This window comes from Apteryx rowi, unplaced genomic scaffold (genome assembly GCF_003343035.1).
Source record: "Apteryx rowi isolate R43461 unplaced genomic scaffold, aptRow1 scaffold_1, whole genome shotgun sequence".
Classification (NCBI taxonomy): domain Eukaryota; kingdom Metazoa; phylum Chordata; class Aves; order Apterygiformes; family Apterygidae; genus Apteryx; species Apteryx rowi.
In genome coordinates this window covers 9,889,444-9,905,073 of record NW_020447196.1, presented here as the reverse complement: position 1 = coordinate 9,905,073, position 15,630 = coordinate 9,889,444, and positions in this window count along the sequence as shown.

The window sequence follows — 15,630 nt, the reverse complement described above, 5'->3', positions numbered from 1 at the left end:
GAGACCACCTTTGACTCTAAGCTGCTTTTTCTAGCAGATCATCAGGAAAATTTGGTAACAAACAGTTAGGAAAAGCTAGAGGGAGCTTTTGAAATAGAAACTGTGCTTTTCTCTGTGTTTTGCGAGCCAAGGCTTTAATTTACAATAATCACAATAAGGGCAGAAATGAAGCAGCTAGCGCAATGTCTCATGTCAGTAAGCAAAGTACTAGAAAAAAACATATTTTTATTCTGTCTTTGTCACTAAAATAATCACAGYCTTAAGTAGTTAGCATCAAGGGTCTTATTCATATCCCACTGATTTGGCCAGAATCTTGGAATTTACTGAACTTCTGATTAAACTGTTTGTTTCTTATTACCTTGTAGCTCCATATGTGTTTTTATAATCTAAGGACATTCTTCTCAATTGTTTGCACCTAATGCATTCATTTATGCATGCTGTGAGCTAGGACCATGTAGGTGAGAAGGTTTTTGAATTAATGGAGCCTTTCTTTTACCAAGGAGATCTGGCACATTTAACAAATACTGCAAATGTAAACCTATAGAAAACTAGTCCTGYTGGCTCTCTTTGTGGATTCTTTTGGAGTAGCCTGTGGACTTCAAAATATGTCTGAAATAAAAGCTGGAAACTACTACTGCTATTCAATGGATTTTGCATTTTGTTAAGCTACTGGGTGAAATGTTTGAAATGTGCTTTTTTAAATCCTGTTTGAAAACCAGATTTTGTAGATCTAGTAACTGATGTAACAGACATACATTGGAGTCTTTGTTGTCCAAATTATGTTTTTTCTGTCAGAATTCTGTGGTGGCAAGAGTAAAGACATTGATGAATTTCGGATTTCTGCAAAATCTATTTGATGCTTTAAGTAGTTTGACAAATTTATTAGAGTTTTGAAGAAAGGAAAAAATATTCCGGCTTTCCTTAAACAATAATATTTATCATAGCCCCTATTGTCTGGATGAGACTAAAGGAAAAACGTTGGTGGAACCCAGCTTTATTTCATTCTTTGTGAAAGAAATGAGATTTCTTATTGTGTGTATTCATATGATAATAAGCCTGGTCTGTTCTAAGCATAACCAGTCATCACTGTGTGTGGGTAAGTTGCTTGCCAAAATACCTGCATATGGGAGAGACATTCAAATACCATCACTTTATTTTGTTGGGATTTCCTTATAGGTACTGTGTTCACAACCACAGTATATATTTAACTTCTCTCATGCATATATACATGAGAGAGAGATTACATTTTCCAAAGCAACCAGTGATTTGGTGCAATCAATTTTTGGAGGGATAACTTAAAACAATTTTAAGCAACCATATTTTCAGGGAGATAAGTGCCCTCAACTTCTGAAAAAAATCTCTTCATCAAGTCTSTAGTTTAGCCACCCAAAATCACTAGTTGTTACTTGGAAAATTTAAGCCAGAAGTAGCTAGATGAAAAAAAAAAAAGTTCAGAAACCAATGGCAGTTATTACTCTTCTGGACTGCTGAGCTCTTTTGGAAACATGGCTATTTATTTTGATACCTAAGCAGGAACCATTTTGAAAATCTGCCGGGTACTTTGCTGCATTTGTTCACGTGGGAAAGGAGGAGACCCGGCTCTGCACGGCTTACAAAGCCAGAACTGCGCTGGTCTCCCGCTCCCCGGGCTCCAGGCAGTGGTGAGATAAATGCCCGCGAGCAATTGCCATGATCTCATTTTGCCTCCATCCCTATGACATGCAGTTGTTGGCTCCTGAAACCCCATTTGACTCAAGGCTACTGTATACATTTCATTTCTTTCATGTGAGCTCTTGAAAGTCTCATCTGATAAGGTGTGAGTAGCTGGTGTGCACATCTAGTTCACTCGACCTACAGCTTAACACGCTCTGTCCTAAGTGGAACTTTTCTGCCGTTTTGTTCAAATGCTACTTTGCGTGAAAGTAAGTCTTCTGTTCCTATCATTAAATATGCCTGAATCTTTGGGGGCACATCACAGAGATTTGAGGTTTTGYTGGGTTGAAGTCTGCCCTTGGATACAAATGTACAATTCCCAGTGTGATCTGCAGAGAATTAATCTGTCATTAGCAATATTGGGTGTAGCGTGTCTAATTCCCATGCACCACCCTGAAAATTTCCACCACCCCCACAAATGGAAAAGAAAAAGAGGACTATTCCACTTATTCTTTTTTATATGTAAATGAGACTTAAAATAATTGTTTGATAATGACATGGGTTTTTTGTTGTTGTTTGGAAATATCTCTTGACAATAATTTATCCTGCAATTATTGTTGCTTAGTCCTATCCTTATAATTAAGGTCAAGAAAGTGTTGTTCATCACCTCATTAAATGTTTTCTCTTTCAGGATGCCTGACTCTCTTTAACACAGCCAAGAGCTGATAAAGCCACTTGTATGCAGAGCTGGCTGCCTGCAGATCTTTGATCTTTTTTTTTCTCCTTCTTCAAGAATATGACTTTGTGAAGTAGTTGCTGCTGCAGTTTCAGTTTGTTGTTTTAAACAGCTCGGTTGCTATAAATACTCATTCACTTTGATTTCCAATTGGCCTTGTAAGACAATTGTTTTTTGTTGGATTCCCACTGAATAGATAGCTCTCCTGCCTTATTCTGTGGCTTTTTTTAAAAAAAAAGAGATTAAAATATAGCTTTCTTTTTAAGCTTTTCCACAGCTCACGTCTTCCTGAAAAGGAAAAACATCAACCTGTCCTGCTCTAATGGCTGAAGAATTCTTTGCACTTCTGTAATGCCTCTCCGTTGGTTTTATGGGGAGGGAAGGGTCTTGTCTGAGGCCAGGCAACAAATCAGCAGCATCTGCCAGATCTTTGATAGAGTTCTTTAACAGAAACCTCCCTTTATTCTGTTGTACTCTTCCTCCTTTATGCATTTTTGCATTTGAAAATAATCTGGTACCAGAAACCTGTTTCTAGAAGCTGTTCTGCTGTCTAAGATATCAGGGGTTGTGCTCGTGTGGAGGTTGGTCCCCCTGTGAGAACCTGTGTGCACCTTGCCTCCTCTGTCACTACGGTGGACAGTGGTAGTGGAAACCTCAGCTGCAGGCTGAAGGAGGGAAATTTGAGATGTTTTTATAAAAAACAAGTACTCTTAAAAGTCCTTCTGACCTTCCTACCCCAAAAGAAACAATCTAATATTGTATTGTATCTAATTGTATTGTATTGTATATCTGTTGTATTGTATTTAATATTGTAATTCACATCTTTCTGTGCTTTAACAATTGTATTTTTAGTAGTGTTATATCTTAGGATGAATGAATTCTTAGGATGATGAATTGCATTGGCTCTTTCAGGGCTAAAAATGAGGGACAAAAGAAAAACCTTCATGAAACTCCCGGTGTGGAGAAGGGCACACCCTTTGGCTGTTTCCTGCCATGCCTTCTCTGGCTCATGGAACAGGCAACTGGCAGAGCTACCTGGTTGTTTGTGTTGGTTTTCCTACAAAACTGAATTGGTCTCATCTTCCATTACTGCAAAAGTGACTGTGTTTATTATCATTATTCATTTTTATTATTATCCAGAGACTCACAGTTTGTAAAACATGCCTGGGAGTAGTAAAGAGACATAAAGAATGGGCGTATTCCACTGATGACTCAGCGGGGAGCTAAAATCAAGGAGTTTTGTGTGTGTGTCGGTGGGGCCTCTCTTTCTACTGTCCAGTAAAGGAGAAACTGGCATTTTTTGCAAGAGAGAAATACATACATCAGGGACTTTAGGAGTCAGTTTCCATAGAAAATTATCAGGACTTTTTCACGTAGGACTGAAGCACCTTTGACAATGTTGCGGGGGCTCTAGATTATTCACCTTGATCTTATCTCTTGCTATTCCTGAAAGGTTTGTATTTCTTTTGTTCCATTCCTTACATGGTTGCTTTCATTGCGGATCTCCTTTGTTTCCCTTTTTCAAACTTTCCTCCAGATAGAAAAAGGACCTTCACAAGTGTGAGGTACAGGCAAATAAGATGCCCTGAATTAAGATGAGACTACTCCTTACTCCTCTGCTCCAGGTTATGCCATGGTAATATAAAGTAGCAGCCAGTGTATTAATAAGTCCATGGTGCTTCAAATACCCTCTTTCCTCTTTTTTTTTTTTTTTTTTTTAGGAAAGTGCCAGTGTAGTAACATCTGCAATCATTTATTGAGTACTATTCAATGCTTTGAATAACTTTCATCTGCCTCACTTAAATAGTCTGTCAATGACCAAGGATACAAAGCCAGAAGCACATGTTTAAGACCGTGAATCATCCTTCAGTTTTAAGGGGGCTTCTCACCCACACAAAGTTCAGTTTGCGGTTAATGGGTCTGGGTGAGCTGGGGCCTGCGAGCCGAGTGCAGCGCCGTGATTCTCTTGGTGGTGACGGTGCAGGCAGGGAAGCTTTGAAAGCAAAGGGAGCAGCAAGTGCTCCTCTGCTAAGCCACTTAACTGATTAAAATGACCCAGTGATTCATTTAAGTAAGAGATTACTTGCTCAGGCTTGAACTGCCTAGTAATAGTTGATCTTGACTATTTGCGTAATCTGATATAAGTGAATTTCCCTGTTAGCAGAGGCAGCTGTGCTTATACCTGAAAGGTTTTTGTTTAAAATAAGAGTTCAAATAAAACCCCATACCTTTCCAGTGATCCCAGGGCTTTCTGTGTGGGGCAGTCCCCAGGTAGGGAAGGCCTAGATGTTCCTCCTCCTGCTTTATTAAAACGAGCGCTTGGCGGCAGGGGTAAAATTGGGATTGTGGTGATTAAAAGAGAGGTCACTTGTTTTACGCCAAAGAAGGGAGTGCCCTTATAGCAGGTGCTTGTGGTCCCAGGAGAGGTCAGTGTTCACATGCTGCCGCGATGCTCCGGGATGTGCTCCGCCGTGCAGCGAAAAGAAATGAGTTCGGTGTTCAAGCAGAAATTGGATGTGGTCAAGGAGGAGACGTCTGCTGGGAACTATGAAATATTGAGTCACCACCTCTGGGCCAGGAAGGTGGAGGGTGAAGGCAGGCCTGCGGAAGCATCAGCAGCCACCTTCTCCGTACTCCTCCGGGGGTGGCTGTGATCGGCTGTGCTCCATGCGGGATACGGGGCTGCAGGGATCTGTGGTCTCATGGCCATTCACGTGCCCCTGTGACTTCAAATTCAACAGCGTTAGCTCATTTAGGTGAGGGCTATGCTGCTACAGGGCATAAAATAGTGAAAATACAGTTTGGAGTAAAGTCCTGGAAAGGAGAAATCATCAGTGACTTGACCCGAAAGCTGGGTGTATAACTCCTTGTGGAGTGAAGGGAAAACCCGTCATAATTAAATAAAAATGAAATACCTTTTTTGGATGTGCCAGGGCCTTAACTGGTAAAATGCTCTGGCCTCTTGTCAAAAATCCAGTTAGTCATGTGTATTCACATGTGTGACCCAGATTCGCACCAGATGATGCAGAAACCAGTGGCCCACTTGAAAGCAGACATTTGCCACATAGCTCCAGACATGGTGCCTAATTCCATGGAGTCAACAACGAAAGAAATTGGGTGTCCCATTTCAGGGAAGAGAGGCTTCTTGCAGCTGACGCTGCGGGCAACATGGCCAGCTCTGACCCAGCGAGTAGACCACAGTGATCCACCTTCTGCCCATCAGCTCTTCAGTGTCCTGTGTTCCAAATACTCCTTGAAGTATACAAGTGGAAGGATCTTCCAAACCCTTGACTAGAGATCCTGTCTGATTATGTTCCTGTTATAATATGAGCTGGTCACCCTTGCTTATCACTAAAGCTTCTTCTGTAAGTCACTGGTGCTACAACCAGCGTGTTTCAGGGGAAGATAAATCCTTTAGTACGCGTTAGAGCAGCTTTAGTGAGAGCTACCTGTCAGCTTAAATCTCCCAGAAATTAGTTAAAAAACACTCCAGATCGGAGTGGTGAGTTCCAGATGCTTGAGTGCACCTTGGCATGGATGTATTGTGCACATAGAAGTGTGATTCTGCTCCTAAGAATCCTTTTTYTTCCTTTTTTTATCAGCTCATATGGTCTACACCTGTACTTTGTTGGCAACACAGCCTGCTGCAGCTTCAATTTTGAAGATTCACAGGAACAAATCTCAGCTGTCACTTAGCTGTTTGCTCGTGTGAATGTGTGAGGGGGACTTTTGTTTCCTAAGTTGGGAAACCTAAATGTTCCCTGATGAATTAATACATTACATGAACAGACATTTATTTGATTCTTTTTTCATTTTTCTTTTTCCATATTTACATTAATAAGTAAGGGGCAAGAAAAAGCAGAACCTTTTTCAAGATTTGTTTTTACCTGCTGAAACCAAGCTAAAAAGAGTAAAATTGGAACACTGCCTCACTAAATTAAAMTTGAAATTTAAGGATTTGAGATCCTCAGGCCTTATTCTGATTCTTCCTATTTCAGATCAATGGGCAAGGGTTGGTCAATACCATCACTTGTGGCCCGTTTCTTTGAAGATAAAAGTAACCATCATTTTTGCTGTTTTTTTGTCTTGCATTCATTGGCTTTGTGGTCTGCAATCTCTGACATAGGAGCTGGTAGGATTATGGTCAATTTTTTCCTCAATCATTCGTGCTCAGGTGGTGGTATTAAAAAAGGCTTCTGTTTTGGCCTGTGTCTGTTTTACACCCTGATTAATAGGTCAGCTCAGGAAGCATAACTGGAAAAGCCATTTCTAGAGGTTGAGCAACGCGGCACTTCTCCAGTACGTATTCCATATACGTAAGGGGTAGGCTTCAGTGATCTGTCATAGCAAGACTAATAGGAGGCACTGAAAACCATGCTAAACATTGGAACGGTACACGTCCTTCTGTATAAAAAAGATGTAGTGTCTTCATCTAACCTCCACAACGCCATCAAAATAAATGGAAAGTGCTTATCCTTTTAATTCCTTTTGATAATTAGGTCTTGGCTATATGGATATATTAAAGACCAAATGTGTGACTTGTCTTTGGATTCTGGTCCATACTTGTCTAAACTGGTAATTTTCCCTACTGGGAAAAGATATTATTCATCAGTCACTTAAACAGTTAAGCAAATCTTTTGTGGGCCTGATTCTGAGCTGGCAGTTGGGCATAACCTTTGCTTCAGTTACATTACTGCTGATTTATTCCAATAAAAAGGAGAAGAGAGTGTGTCCCACTTCTGTGGTGACTAAGACCTACAAGAGAGAGTAGCACGACATATTTTCTAGGAATTTTTTGACTATTTTAAACAGTGGCTTAGATTTAGTTTTTGGAACTCTGTTGGCTTCAGGAGGAAGCTCTGTGCATTTCTCATTCTGATATATACCTATTGACCTTTCCAAACTGGTCTTTAGTTGACTTTTTAGTGTGACTTTCTAGCTTTTGAGCAATTTTGGTTTCAGTAAAATGGAGTGTTGCCAAATGGGTCTTTATCATGTTAAGTTTTATTTATTGACAGCTTGATCCCACATTCATTGAAGGCAAGAGCAATGCTCCTATTGATTTTCATGGCGTAGGGTCAAGGCCTTATATATGGCAATGGGCAATATGCCAGCAGTAATCTGATTTGTTTTGCTCTTCGGATGCATGTATGACTGAAAATTCTCATAACTGACAATTTGGGAATCAAAATCCTCTGTTTATCAGGACTTAGTACAACTGAGGATGGATTTGCCAAAGTCCAGTGTTGTAGTGAGACCACTAGTGTGGGTGAAGGGAAGGTTTAGTTTCCATGCCAGTCTGTGACTTTTGTGGAAATGTGTTTGTGTCCTATGGATTCTGATCTATTATGAATCAGCGGTGGCCCACCAACTCATTTTATTTAAACTACTGAAGATTCACAGATGAGTTGAGTTTTACTTGCAGTCACCGTGGACTGCAGTGGAGCCAAAATTCTGGTGGCAAAATTCCTGAGCTAACTGGTTTCCACTTTAAGTTAAATTTTAAAAAACATTATGATGATTAAACCTGGCTAATTATTGTTGTCATGAACACTAAGCCACGTGTGGGGCCTTCAGACTGTCTCAATGTCATGCTGCTTCATTGATTATTTTGTTCCCTCCTTGAAATATGTTGTTCTGGGAATAGGAGCAGACTGTGGCCTTCATGACATGTCCTAGAGTGATTCTGGAGTTAAACATTAGATTCAGTGGGAAAAAAAAAAAATCCAAAAAGAGAATAAACAAAATAATCTAGGACTCCAAAGTCTGGACCCCGTGGTGCTTGCAGCTTACATAGTTTATGGCCTGTAGCATACATGGGGAAGGAAAACAGGTCAAATGTTTCTTTCGCCTCCCAGTGCTCCACCAGTGTAGCCCGTGTTAGTCCTGCTGCTGTGTACCTTAATGATAGTTCTTTTATGTAAAGAGTGCTGGATAAGGCTGAAGCTCAAGTGGGAGTTTGCTGTTYCTGGCTGGGCAAAGGAGATGCGGCAGCGTGAACTGGGCCACCATCCAGCAGCAGAGGCGTGTGCCGGCAGCCCCGGAGAGAGCCAGTGCATTCAGCGCTCCCGCAGTGCACGGCCACTACCCCCAGGCACTAATACACTGCAATGACTTTGTATCAAGTCAGGTTTTCTTTTTAATCCATTTTTATTCATATTCTTTTCTTCTCCCTTTTTCCCTCCTCCTTACACCTTTCTGGATTTCTTTCAACCCTCCGTCTGTAATATCAGCTATTAGCATCTGGAGGCGGACGTTGCCTCAGCTCACATTGTGGTGCCCTTCCATTCTACCTGCGGCGCCGGTGGCTGTGAGCAGTTGACCCTGGGACACAATCCTCTCTAGCTTCACAGCACTGCTGGCATGTGTGCCTGAGAGCTTGCTGTGATTAAAGTTGATTTAAAAAATCAGGAGGTAAGGAGGTAATGCTCCATTCACCCAGCTGTACCTGGAGCCAGTYGTTCATGCTTGAGAGAGCCTATGGCTGCAGGAGAGCTGCATTTCCTGGGGGTGTTGGGTGGTGGTGCAATCAAAAGGGCTAAAATTGTATATTAGGTGGTGGAATTTGATCTCCAACATGTAGGGGCAGATTTTAGATGTGGCACACCAAGGAGAAAGCCTGTCTGATTTGCATGACAATGTTCTGCTGCCTGGGAAATGTGTAGGACATGGAATGAAATACAGCCTTGGGGAAGCAGCAGTTTTGTCCAAAGAAATGAAGAGATATTAATTTAGTAAAATTGCATAGATCTTTAGTAGGTGCAACTCTGGAACAGGAGCCAGTGTTTTCTTTGATGGGTCCTGTCAGTGATGAGAAATCAATCACAGTGCACAAACCTGAATTTCAGCTGGTTGATCCAGTCTCCATTGCACCTGTGCTGTTCCTTCATTGCTCTAAAACAGAATGTGGCACATTAGGTTTCCTTTTTTAAAGACAAGCTTAAAAGATGATACACTTAAGTCAAAAATGAAATTTAAATAAGGATGAAACTGTAGTTTATAGTAATAACTTAGGTGCATATAATCTCCAAATTAAACATTTGTATGTCCTCTGGGACACCTGTAAGGTAGGCAAACAGCAGAGGTATATGCCTGCTGGTTGTGCATTAGAAAAAATGGGTGGAAACTCAACCTTGTTACCTAACAGGGTGGCTGGTGCTGCAGGGCATCTTTATTAGTCTGCTACTAATGGGAGCAGTGATGGGAACCAGGGCAGGAAAATGCCTGTCTATGACTAAGCAAAAAACATAACCTCAGCTTTCATATATGGATTATTGAAGTGAAGCTCTTAGCTATTTGTCACTAGCTGAATAGGTATTTAGATGTTCTGGGAAAAATAATTAAATCATCACAGTGTGAAAATATCTGAAAAACTGGTGTCTAAAACCTCAGAGATTTTTCTCTAGACAGCAGCTACTGTTTGGGAAGAGTAAATTTTCTTCTAAATGGTTTTCATAAGAAAGATATTGTTACCAACTCTTCTTGATACTCAGCTCTTTTAGCATTAGGACACTTGCCCACAGGCTGAGGAGCATATCCTTTGAGCAGTGTTTGGCTAAATGCTTGAGATTTTCATCTCAGCACTCAGATAAAACGTTGATGGCCATTTTCAGATTTTTAGGTCTTACCATCATCTTCCTTCATGCTCAACCAGATTATTTCACYCAACAGTGGTACCAGGTAGCTCCTAAGTTGCTATTCAGAGAGAGATCCTGAATTGCCCTCAAGAGGTGCCTGACTTATTTCTCTTGCTTATATAAGTAGCATAGCCTATGTTGTGCATTATAGGCATTATTATGCATTCTAGGCTGTGCTACTTATAACTAATTTGTGTGAGGTGAACAAGGCACAAGGCATATGGCTTTAAGAAATCACTCTGCATTGCCTTGAAGGGTGTTACCTATTGCTGCTTAGTAAGTGTTTGTTTCCTTTCAGCACTAATCTCCCACAAAATATTTGACTTAAAACACTGGAGGCTTACAGAATTGATATAGACGGGCAGAGACAGCTCAGTGCAGGCTTCTCAGCTGTGGCTGACCTTGCCCAAAAGCAGTCTTTTATCATGCCTCCCCCAGGAAGACCCATGATAGCACATTACTTCATTTCGTTTCTTTCTGGAACATCTCCTCCTGAATTCAGAGTCTGTTCCAGCTCCGTGTGTTGCAGTCTAAAGGGAGTGAGGAAGCCCTGTAAGTTGTTCTTTAATTTCCTTTGCTACAGTTAGATGTTTGGTCAGCCAGAGTCACATGGTATTGCTTTTGATTCCCCAATGAATTGGTACAACTTTTCAAAACCAAAGCCAAGGCAGGAACAGTGGAGCTGCCCAGCTCCTAGACAAGCCCTCCGCACTCGTCACAGCAGCCGTTGTTGCAGAAGAACGAAACTTGAAGCCGTACGTGGCTCTTTTCTCCCAGAGCCTTTGCGCTCGGCTCTCTTCCGCCTCCAAGTCCCTGAGCCCAGTGATGTTGCTGGTACCCCCCAGCACCTCGCTTCCTTCCTCCTGACTGCTCTGCGCAGCCCACGTCTCCTCCACGAACAACTTGATCTTATCTCATGTTGCCCTCCTACATCTCCTCCTTGTAACAACTTCAAAACCCTCCTCGTATCTGATTTCCACCTTTGTTTTCTCACCATCTCCTCTGTCTCCAGTTCTTGAAGTGTGCATTCAGCTACAGTTCAATGCTATGAGCTAGCAAAACRAGTGGATGGTTGTACAGACTAACTCGTGATGTGGCTCTGCTGTAATCCTCAGATACGTTTTTCCCCTCCTTTGCTCCTTTGTTCATGGTTACCCCTTACTGTGCTCCTGGAATTTCTAACCCAGACGATAAATGAGGACAGTGGAGATTGTAAAGGTAATAACAGAAATGAAATATCAGGCCAGGTCTTTAGCTGGAGCAAATCAGCTGCTGATCTAAACCAGCTGGGGATTTGGCCCACTCTAAAATGAAACTGTAGGATAGGAAGAATCTGTATAATTTTTCCCCAAAGAGCACTTTTGTCATGATGCCAGACTGATGTTTCTATTCTTGTTTTTAAAAATAATATATTTTAAAAAGTGATTGTCTCATTATTGCCCACCTGTGGTCACAATATTGGTTCTTTCAAAAGCGAATATGCCAAGTCCTTAAGGCACTCTGTGGTGACTCTTGAAATGGCTTCGTTCAGCACCTGGGGTTTCTCTTTAAAACTGTTAATCCAAAAAGACACAAGACCCACATTTGTTTCAGTACCCAGCTCTTAGTGGCTGCAGAACGCCTTACCTCAGAATTTAATGTTTAATGATTTTTTTTTGAGATTTGATGGAAGGCATCAGGACACCCCCTTCCACCTCCAGGAAAGAGGACATTTAGGAGTGAAACATTCTGCCACACAGTATTTGGTTCATGAGCCACACATTTGGCAGTTTCAGTTTTATACAACCTTAGATAATTATACCCAATATCAACCCAGTCTTGCACAGCTCAGCTTCAGGTTATTTCTGTGTTTACTCCCATGCATAACTGGACCAGGAAGGAATAGGGAGCCGAGAGCTTGTCTTCTGGGTGCCCTTCCCTGCAATGGCTGAGTTTTCTAGATGGCAATCTGGAGTCTGCTACTGCTTGCAGTCTCTATCAAAGTGTAAACCAAGGAGATGGTCTTCACCAATCATTAACTACAAGGCTGGCATAAAGGGCTAAGTCTAGTAATTGTACTTCTAAAAAAAAAATGTCCACAACTCTCACGGTAGGTTCTGTTCAGCCTCACCAGTCATGACATGTCCTTTCTTGCATGCAGCAACAAAAATAGACCCAAGTGCTGAAGGAGGGAAAAAAAAAGAAAGAAAAGAAAACCCAATTTGTTCCCTATTAAGCTGCTGAAAAGCTTAAACCCATTTCTATTCCAGTTAGTAGCTAAGTGAAAATGTAACTGCTTTATATATTTCACTAGAATTAAACTTAAACCTACAGAATTAGGTTTATTAATTTCTGTCAGTGCTCAATGGGGAAATAAGAGTGCCCATTCATTAAGGATACACAATTACTGCAGACAAAAATGAAGCACAGTGCTATTAACCATAATAAAAATGTTGAACACTGTGGAAATTTTCATTAAATAGAATCTATTCCTTATATGACTCTACTTAATCCTTTCTGTCTTTTTTTCCCTTTGTGTTCTCCAACTCATTTTATTTTATTACTTAACTTTTATATATGTTTCTTAAAGTAATTATGATTAAATATTTTTTGGTAGTAAACAGTGTTATTTCATTAAAAAATCTTTCCCCACACTTATTCAGTGAAAAATAGTCTTTGGAAAACAATACAAGCATTAAGTAGGGCTTCATTATTATTTTAGCTCATAAACATAAAAGGGAAACATGCAACAAATGAGAAAGAAAACCATACCAGCCTAGCCACTAAAATGTCATTGACTTCATGGAGTGGATCCGTAGTTGGAGGATACTGGTGTATTAGTATAAGTTCACTGAAATCAACTGAAAATCAAAATGGTGGTTATTTCAGAAAAGAAATAAATGTTCTAGGGAGATTGAATGTGTTCATGCTTTACTAAAAAGTTAAGCCAAAATAATTAAGTATGAACAAAATATTCTCAGAATTTTAGTATCTTAACATACACTTTGAGAAGTCACTGATCCCACATTTAGACTCTGAATTCCTTATCGCAAACAGTATGTCATTTGAGGGACATAGCTTTCAGTGCTTGAGAAAGATCATCAGTTAGTAACTATGATATGGATTAGCTGATGACTTCAGCTGATGAAACTCTGTTGAAGCCAATGGGATTATGTTCATTTCCAGTAAATAAAGACCTGTCTCCAGATGAGTTAAAAACGATTGTGACAGTGCCTGGTGCAGTGGATGACCTGCGTTCCTTGCACAGAAGTAAATGAATAATAAATAGCTTTGCTCAGTTGATCAAAGATATTTATTTAACCTGAGGGCTACATTATTAAAGACCTCCTTAGGAATGTCTATGAGGATTTTGTTCATGTTCTTGTACTTTCGGAGTCCTGAGCAGTTTTCAGATTGTCCGTACTAGACCCACAGCTCCAGCATATCAATAAGTAAAGCCAGGAGACTTGGGGAATATAACTGAAGAGGAACRTAGTCTGATGTGGCCCAGGGAAGAAGGGATGAGGTGAACAGTGGTGTTCATGTGAGGTAAATGTGATGCTGGATTTGAGGAGGMTAGGTTAAAATTTTACTTTGGATGACAAGAATCATTATAGACTTGCACATAGCTTTTAAAACCGCACTAAAATTCGCTAAAACTGCACACACTATTGTCATTATTTTGGATTATCACTGTGCTTCAAAGCTGTGTCCCCCGAAGTTTGGAGTCTGCTCTCTAGACTGATAGGGCCTTCCTTTGCAAGCGGGTCTGCAATACAAACTACAACAAGAATATTAAACAGGCTGGAGAGGTTAAAATCCAGTGGGTTTCTAGGCCACTGATTCAAGTAAAATTCAGTCCTAGTTCTTCTCTACATTCTTTTCCTTCATGAATGTCTTAGGACAAAGGGATTTCCTAGGTTAATATTTTTCAGCTCGCCCTGGCAACTCTTGAAAAAGGGAATGGGCATTTCTTAATTTATGCCATAGTGATTGATGACCTTGGCAGATTTCTTATGCTTCATGGACTTTTGCTATTTCTATAGAAATTATTGTTTAAATGATTCGTCCCAATACAGACTATTAAGATGACTGACAGGAAATGATATGACTCTACTGTATTTGAGCCATCTAAGGCAAGTTACCTCAGTCCAGCCAGAAGCATAGACCTTCTTGAGTAAGACTTCTGCAGTTTCATCAGTGCTTGTAGGCCTCAGTGAGGGATTTTAGTTAGCTCACTGTTATTTGTTGTTTGTATAGTTCTGTGGATGCGATCAAATGTGAGCATGAAAGATTTTTGACCAACTAGCTGATTTGCAGGGACAAATGACTCTTGTGCTCACGAATAAGGTAGTCTAAATGCTACCATTTGCACTTATGAAGAATTGTATCAAAAGCCTTTTCAGAGTTGGTCGGATAGGTTATTTATAGATCTTTTTCTTGGATGACCTGATTGATGATATGCAGATGGTCAAGGGGGCATTAGCTTATTCTAAAGCCTTATTGTGTCCAGAACTGTTTGAAGTCTAGCTTCTTATTTCTCTCTATTAATAGCACCTTTCAGTTTGGGCCTTGGTTGCAGGCTTGGATGTTCCGATAGCTTCTCTGTTTCTTTATCCCGTTTTCACCCGGGAGCTGAATGGGACACTTGTTTGACTTTCTGGCATTTAAATACTGGGAAAAAAGGCACCCTGAGACAGAAAAGATGGGAAACCACTGTATTTGTCCACCTCTGCATCCCCCAGTAATGGAGCACATGACCCTGTTTCCATGATTTGGTGCTGTATGGCTGCTGAAGGACTCCTTTTCACGTTCGGATGTCCTCTGCAGATACAGCTCTGAATCAGAAAGAAATTGCCATGACCATTGCCATGTTCTTGAATTTGATGGACAAAGTAAGGTGTGGAAACATAGAGATGGATTATAGCCAAAAGAGACTGTTTTCTGAATAGACCTAGGCTACTTAGCATTCAGTAAACAGCTTTAAAAAGGACACTAAAAACTGTCTATGCGCTTACTACCTTGGTATGGTTAACTAGTCAGAGTATAACCACAGAAATATGAGTGCATTTCAATAAACATACAAAATGGCTTCATTTTCAAAGTACAGTAGTTCCCCTAGGTATTCTAAAATCTATTCTTCTGTAGACAAATATTCATTTTCTTTCGGCATTAATTGTAGCATTGTTGCTGATAATGCTTCCTGCATTATACTCAGCTGCTTCATACTGTGGATAAGAGAAATCAGATTGAGAGCAAGAACAGAAAATACTAAGATTGCAGCTGCATCTCCTGGGGAAATTATTGCCATTTCAAATGTCAGTCAGCCTGATTCATTATTAAGGGGGAGCACAAGACACCTCCTGCTTGAAAACTGGTCTGCACAGAAATGGCAAGCTGATTTTATTGTTACTGTACTGGTGATGTAACCTTATCAAAATATGCAAAGGTTCTGTTTTGTCTCAACTACAGGCATAACCTTTGGTATCCTGGGTAGTGGCTAAATTAATCCACTCCTTCAGAACAATGCGGTTTCAAACACGACAAAACCCTCCCGTTGTTAAAGAACATTTATCTGCTTTACTTTCATTTGCATTTTCCATAAATTGAGTAGCAGGAAGTGTG